At 36.5% G+C, this 8,400-nt stretch overlaps 1 non-coding gene across 1 annotated transcript; it reads left to right on the plus strand.

Annotated features, from left to right (window-relative positions):
* The first annotated feature begins 7,658 nt into the window (after window positions 1-7,658).
* On the plus strand, window positions 7,659-7,789 carry LOC116097311. The gene has a single exon (XR_004121354.1). It is a non-coding gene; the product is annotated as a small nucleolar RNA SNORA17 (small nucleolar RNA).
* Window positions 7,790-8,400: the final 611 nt, after the last annotated feature.

Here is an 8,400-nt window from a genome sequence, read left to right on the forward strand (position 1 = left end):
TTATCTTTTAACCAAATTTGATAAGAGGGGTGTGATGTTCATAACAAAATTAGGTCCAAACTTAAATGAGCTTTGATGGCCAACTGTAGGCAAAATAAGAGAGATGGTAAAAGAAAAGAAAACTTACTACATAGTTCTATTATGTTAAATTAAAGCAAAAATTCACTCAAAACACAAATATATGAATAAGATCCTTGTATCAAGGATAAGCTTTACAATCAGTGTGCTGTCTTATGATTTTGATTTGTATAGATAACATAAATTGAAAATCGGTTGTCTTATATAACAAACAGACATAAAGTAATACTTTCTAGTTAAGTTGGCAGTCTGTGGCTAAAAGATGAAATTCCAAAATGAACCACAAAGTATTATTATTACCTTGAAATTGTTTATCTGTTACTTATTTTTTTTTTGGTTGGTCTTAGATCACTGTATGTTTTGAATTGGTTAGTGAATTGGTTACTTAACTCCATGTGCAAATTACAATTAATATGGTAGAAAATAGAAAGTTGAGGTATCAAAAAGACATATTAGTGGCCATCTCTTTTACAGAAAATAGCTGAATGTACCTTGGTCAATAATGGTTCTTTGTATTCCTAAATATTACCTAGAAATCCTCTTATATAGTTGTCTTTGTAGAGGCTGTTTTTTAAGTCCTTTTCTTGTGCTTCAACTGTGTTGGAATACTCAAGGCCTGCTGTAGTAGAGCTACTGAGCTCTAGAAGAGACATATTGTCCTTGGTGCTATTGATTATGATTTTATACTGGTGTCTAGTCATCTGGAATTTGGAAGGTTACAGCTCTAATTGCTGATATCTGGTTTTGGCTATGTAGGGAGGGTACTTTGTTCCTTTGTTTATGTCTCTGCTCTGGATATTAGAAGAATATGCTGCCTGTGGTTTGCCTGGTAGGAAATTTGTGTGGCCCTGATAGGTATGGCTACTGATGGTTCCAGATAAAACGTGTTTCTGAATATTGGGGCCTGACATGTAGGGATAAGGATAGGCTAAGGTTATGAGAGATTTCAAAGGAGGAAGGAAAGCAGTGTTCCACCAGGATCTGCTGATTTATTTTCCTTCAAATGGGTAGAAAGTAATGATAGGATGCAGAGCTGGGGATGAGAAAGGGAGAATAGACTTGATAGAGTGGAAGAAGAAGTGAAACTCCCCTTACCAAATTTAAATCAAGATCAGATAATTTGAAAAGACCTGTAACCCCTGGCAAAAAGGAAGTCACTCAAAGTATTCCAACCCAAACAAAACCCAGACCCAGATGGGTTTAGCACAGAATTTCACCAGACTTTGAAAGACTTGTTAATGCCAATATTCCACAAATTATATTAGAGATAAGAAACAGAAGGAACATTACCCAATTTATTTTATGAGAACATTCTTAACTCTCATAACAAACCACATAAAGACCCCTCAAAGAAAGAAAATTACAGACCAATTTCCCTTATGAACATACATGCAAAAATTCTCCTTAAAATACTTTCAAACTGAATCTACAAACACACTGAAAAGATAATCTATCATTTTTAAATAGGCTTCATCCCAGAGATACAGGGATGGTTCAATATACATAATCAGTAAATGAAATCCACTATGTAAATAAACTGAAAGAAAAATGCATGATCATATCCTTAAGGCAGAAAAAGCCTTTGACAAAATCCAATACCCCTTCATGATATAAGTCATAGAGAGAATAAGGTTACAAGGGACATACCTCATTATAATAAAGGCAGTTAACAGCAAGCCCAAGGCCAACATAAACTTAAATGGAGAGAAACTCAAGCGATTCCATTAAAATCTAGAACAAGAAAAGGCTCTTGACTCACTCCATACCTAGTCACTGTAGTACCTGAAGTCTTAGCTCCAACAATAAGACAACTGAAGATCAAGGGAACACAAATAGGAAATGAAGAAGTCAAATATCTTTACTTCAAGATAGTATAATAGTATACATAAGTGACCCTAAAAATCACTCAGAAAAGTCCTACTCCTGATAACATGTTCAGCAAAGTAGCAGGGTACAAAATCAACTCATAAAAATAAAGATCCCTCCTATATACAGATGACAAAGGGACTGGGGAAGAAATCAGGGAAATACCTTTCAAAATAGCCTCAAATAATATAAAATATTAGGAGGTAACTCGAACCTAACAATTGAATGACTATATGATAAAAAAAAAGTCAAACCTTTCAAGAAAAATATTGAAGAAGATATCAGAAAATGGAAAGATGGTCTATGCTCATAGATGGGTAGGATTACTATTATAAAAATGGTCATCCTACCATAAGAAATATACAGAGGTCATCCTACAATAAGAAATATACACAATCATTATCAAGATTCTAGACAATTGTCATCAAAATTCTAATACAGTTCTTTCCAGATCTTGAATGGACAACTCTGTTTCATATGGAAACCTAAAAGGCCAAGAATAGCTAGAACAATTTAGAACAAGAACTGGTGGAGGTACCATAATTCACAGTTTCAAATTGTGCTATAAATCTATAGTAATAAAAACATCATAGTATTGGGGGAAAATACTGATTGATGGAATTGAATTGAAGACCAAAACATAAGTCCACACACATTTAGACACCTTTTTTTTTTTCATAAAGAAGCCAGAAATTCACACTGGAAAAAAGACAGCCTCTTTAAAAATGGTGCAATTCAAAGAGGATGTCTGCATGTAGAAAAGTGTAAATAGACCCATACTTTTACCCTGCACAAAATGACTCCAAATGGATCAAAGATTTGAATATAATACCAGATACACTCATCCTGATAGAAGGGAAAGTGGGGGATAGCTTTGAACTCATTGACACAGGAGAAGACTTTCTGAAAAGAACATCATTAGCCAAGGCATTAGGAGACCATGTTAAACTGAGAAAATTCTGTAAGGCAAAGGACACCATTATTTTGACAAAGGAATAACCTATAGAATGGGGAAAGAAGTTTACCAACTCTACATTTAATAAGATGCTGCAGGATATTTGACCACACTGTAAACCTTGCGATTGTGCTATTTACTGGAGAAAAACAGCTGTTTCTAGTTGTTGCCTCAGCCCTTGGCATGTACCATTAATCACTTTGGCTGAAATAAAACTCATTCTTAGTACACATACTTAATCACAAACAATGAAGGTAAAATTAGTTTATAGATGGAACTGTTTTGAAAAAGATATCTAACTAAATGACAAAGTGAGGAATCAGAAAAAAAAATTGACAGAATAGTATATGCCCAACCCCCATGAGAAAAGAGAGGAAAGGAGAACTGCCTATGGAGCACTGCAGGGAAAGAAGGTAGTTAGTTCTACTGGGAGAATGTGAAAGAGACGGCTGGAAAGGAAAACAGTCTGGACACAGGTAAACACAGAACAAGCCAGAGAATGAGAAGCAGTCAGAAGATTGAAACATATTATCAAAGATAGATTGAGGCCAAGCAGAGCAATTCAGTAAGAAACTGAGAGAAACAAGTTTTACTCAGTCATCTTGGAGAGGAGTTTGAGCCAGAACAGCTGAGTTGAATCAGCTATCCAGAGCTCCGAAAGAACTAGAAAGGGTGAGCTTATTCAGCAGTAAGTCTCAGAGGCAGAAAACTTTAGAGGACTAGGCAAAATTGTAGGGAGTGTAAAAGCTTCCAGGCCTAGGCATTTCTGAGTTCGAGGCCAGCCTGGTCTACAGAGTGAGTTCCAGGAGAGCCAGGGCTATACAGAGAAACACTGTTCTGAAAAAAAAAAACAAAACAAAACAAAAACATAAAACAAAAAAAAGAAAGAGAGAGAGAGACAGAGAGAGAGAGAGAGAAAGAAAGAAAGAAAGAAAGAAAGAAAGAAAGAAAGAAAGAAAGAAGGAAAGGAAGAAAGAAAGAGAAAAGAAAGAAAATGAAATCAGGAAATTTGCAGGCAAATTAATGGAACTAGAAAAAAATCATTGTGAGTGTGGTAACCCAGACCCAGAAAGATAAATATGGTATCTATTTGCTTATGTATGTAAAGTTATGTATATTAGTTATTAAATAAATGATAGCAAGCTACAATGCATAGTCCCAGAGAGGTCAAATATAGAAGGAAGGGAAAATGCAATCAGAATATATTGTGTGAGAAAATAATGTATTTTAAATAAAAAAGAGGTACAGGAGTAACAAGCCTGTTAACCTCAGGGCAGCATATCACCTACAAAGTTCCCATGAGAGAAACCAATCATCTCATAAAATGAGAAAAGAGTGTTTTTAAAAAGCCCACAAGTCTCAATGTTTTACATAATTTTGTGGCTTTGGGAATTCATCAGTGCTTTAGCCAGGAACTAATGGGATAATGTGCTAAGCAACACATAAGCAGGGACCAGGTAGACAGTTCTTACAAAATGAGTTTCCTCTTATTTTCTGAAGAAATTATAGCAAATGTAATATTCCTCAAGGTATAAATATTTGTTAAGAATACCTGGGATAACATAAAAATTCATAACGAAAGCTTTAATAAAAGCATTTTTTACAGGCTTGAGGGAGGGTAAGAGGGAAACTGTCAATTTCACTACCTCTTGAGACTCCCAGGGAAATTCTCCCTCTTCTCTTCTAGCTCCTGGTGGCTGCTAATAATTTGTTCTGTTTCATTTTGTTCTCCATACAATATATTTGTGAACATATCTTCTGTGAGGTAGAAACTCTCCCACCGTACCACTGCCCTCCATAAATATTAAGGGGTTCTACAGATATGCTGGTCCACTAGTCTCTGCTTATATGGACCTTTATCTTGTTTATTGTCTAATGATATCTCTGTGGACCTGACCTATCAGCAGAGGGTAAAGACATCTATTTAACCTAATGTTAAAGACAAGTCTTAGAAATTTGCTTTTCAGACATCACCTCATCACCTTGAAGCAAAACAGAAACAATAGGTTGTGAAGTTGAGAAGAAAGGATATAGGTAAAAAGCTTCCTGAACACTGGTTGTCAAGTACCAAGGAGAAGGATAGTTTCTCTCGTACATTTACACATAAATGTGGAGCATTCACACATTTAGCTCTTTGAATTTAGTGTCACTAGCAAACAGAACCAGAAAAAAAAAGTGGTGATGTGATCAAAGTAGGACACATATGTGAAACAAAATGGGGTGAAACTCCCTAACTTAGCAGATGGTTCACAATGAAATTGCAAAGTGGTATGGTGTGACATCTGAGTTTAAAAAAGAAGAAATAAGCAATAAAAGCGACCCTCTAATTCATTAATAGTTGCCTTGAAATGTTCCTTTATACAAAATGCAGTAGGACATATAAATGTCTGATAAATCACATTCCTAATCATATATAAAGAGTTAGATATTTTCTAAAGAAGTATTTCAAAATCTGAAATATCAGATGTTCATAGTCCTTCTACAAATCATTTGTAAAATTTTTCACAAAAACAATTCCTCATAAGATGTTTGAAAAGATATTCAAGTAGTTATAGTAATAAAATGAAATAGTATGTCTCTGAACCCACATTTCCTTTTAGTCAGTTAAAAAACACTGAACAAGGAAAACAGAACAGGAACATGTTTCCTTCTCTTCATAGAGCATCTTCAATCAATCATTTAATAATTAATTCTGATAATATCTGTACCTCTGGTGATTAATCTTTAACCCTAGCAATTCTTTTAGTGTTCAAACCAGCAGCTGTACAAAAGCTAGCCTAGCCTCAGTATATCAGCAAGGACATATTATATTCATGTTACATTTTACATTTCATGACATACCATAGGAAAATAGTTATTTATGTTACTATCATATATATATATATATATATATATATATATATATATGTGTGTGTGTGTGTGTGTGTGTGTTTGTGTGTATATATATATACACACATATATATATAATGCTTAAAAATAAGATGAATTACATTATGTAATCTGATTGTTTTATAATAAAATAAAGCTTTGGAACACAGACAGGTACTTCTTTAAATCATATCGAGAGCCCTTCTTACCCAGTCAGAATGTCTGTTATCAAGACAAAACAAGTATAACAAACATTTGTCACAGTGTGGACTATGTAGACTACCAGTTGCTAGAATGTAATCCCATCCAACAATTATTGGAAGTGTTCAAGCACTGAGAATCGAATTACATCATTTTTACATTTATTAGCAAAAGACCTTTCTAGAGTTTGAACATGTCTCCTGAGTAGAACTTCCCTGACTATGTTTATTTTACCTTTATGAGAGTTTCTTCATTTTGCTTATCCTATTGGATATTTTGATCATTTGATATAGCTTGCATGTGGACCCATGCATGGGTCCCTCCATGTGTATTCTTTGGTTGGTGGTTTAGTCCCTGGGAGCTCTGGTAGGTCTGGTTGGTTGATTTTTGTTGCTCTCCCTATGTGGTTGCAAACCCCTTCAGCTCCTTCAGTCCTTCCCCTAACTCCTCCATTTGGGCCCTCATGTTCAATCCAATGGCTGGCTGTGTACATCCATATCTGTATTGTTCAGGTTCTGGCAGAGCCTCTCAGGAGACAACTGTATCAGGCTCCTGTCATCAAGTACTTCTTGGTATCAGCAATAGTGTCTGGGTTTGATGTCTGTATATAGGAGGGATCCCCAGGTGGTACAGTCTCTGGGTGGCCTTTCCATAAGTCTCTGCTCCACTCTTTCTCCCTGTATTTTCTCACATAGAGTTAAATGGATCTATGTACACGTACATAAGTGCAGGTAAAGTATACCACGTTGGAAGAACAAGAGAAGTCAGTGATAGGTAACATAGCAGATTGGACTGAGTCATGAAAAAGAGATATAAAGCCAATGATCTTCCTAGTTTTAACCCAGTCACAACTATTTTTATTGGGGGATGGTTTGTGATAGATAAGAGTATAAACATATAATTGATACTAAAGGGGAGTATCCAAAATGAAGCTCTACAACTTCAGAATGACTATTCTGTGTAGAAGGCCATTGCAGTGTATGGAATCTGGATCTAGAAAGTGATTCTGAAAATGGTTTTGTTGGCTACATGAATTATAATAATGAATGTCATGTTTAAATAATAAAAAGTAATAAAAATTTTACCAGCTGGGCTGGTGAGATGACAGAGAGGGTAAGAGCACTGACTGCTCTTCCGAAGGTCCTGATTTCAAATCCCAATAACCACATGATGACTCACAACCACCCATAATAAGATCTGATGCCCTCTTCTGATGTGTCTGAAGACAGCTACATTGTACTGTATGAAAATAAATACATCTTTGGGCAGGAGCAAGTAGTTACTGAGCAAGAGGAGTTGACCAGAGCAAGTGGGACCAACTGAAGTGAGTAGGGTTAACTGCAGTGAGCAGAGGTCCTAAAATTCAATTCCCAAGAACCACATGAAGGCTCACAACCATCTGTACAGCTGCAGTGTAGTGACATACATAAAATAAATAAATAAATCTTTAAAAATTTTTTACCAGCCATGATAATAACCTGTTACAAGGTGCCTGGTTACGACACAGACTTCATCACAGTTGTTAAAGCATGTTCTCTGTATATATAGTGATATATGGCAATTCCCTTTTTAAAACTGAAATTTTTTTATATAAAATATAATTTGAGCATATTTTTCTCTCCTAGATTCTTTCTATTCACTCAACTTTATATTCTGTATTTTTTCTTTCTTTTTTAAAAAAACAAAACATATTGTCCCAGAGGCACTGCAGATGTGGCTGCTATGTCCGATGTGTATCAGTAGATGACGGAGAGAAGAGAGTCTCTGTCTATGCTCGGTGTTCTGACCTCTGAACATCTGAATGATTAGAAGCCTAATACTCTCTGAGAAGAGCAAGCCTGAGACAGCCACCAGTCTGGCACCAGGGTGCCCAGAAACACAGCTATCCTGATAGGACCACCAATCCTATACTAAGCAGGCCCAGATGTTTTTCCAGGATGGGGACAGAACTGGTACCACAGGCCCCTGTCAGGAGTGAGCCTGAAATAGACAATCTTTATGAGGGGCCACACTGATGGGCAGGGAAAGGAGTGAGTCCCAGACAACCGCTAGACCTGTGCTATGTGGTCTGGACAGGGAACTAGTCTGAGATGATCACCAGCCCAGTGTCACTTGTGGTGGTGGTAGGTAGTGGAGCATGTCTGAGATTATCCCTACCATAATGCTCAGGGCAGGGGGATGCATTGCATTTCTGAGACCACTCCAGAGATGATCCTAGACACTCACAGACCCCGGGAATGACTAAAAGAGCAAATAAGTGGAAGAGAAATGGAAGAGAAAGACAAACAGAAGGATGTAAACACAATGAAGAGAGGCAGAACTGGAGACTAGAGGGGTAGTGAGGAACAGTCCGATATGAATAGCAAATGATGACACCTGGCATCATGGTGGGGGCCTGGCCTATGCCCTTAATGAGGAGGAGCCATAACTGG

The sequence above is a fragment of the Mastomys coucha genome, unplaced genomic scaffold (assembly GCF_008632895.1).
Source record: "Mastomys coucha isolate ucsf_1 unplaced genomic scaffold, UCSF_Mcou_1 pScaffold18, whole genome shotgun sequence".
Lineage (NCBI taxonomy): Eukaryota > Metazoa > Chordata > Mammalia > Rodentia > Muridae > Mastomys > Mastomys coucha.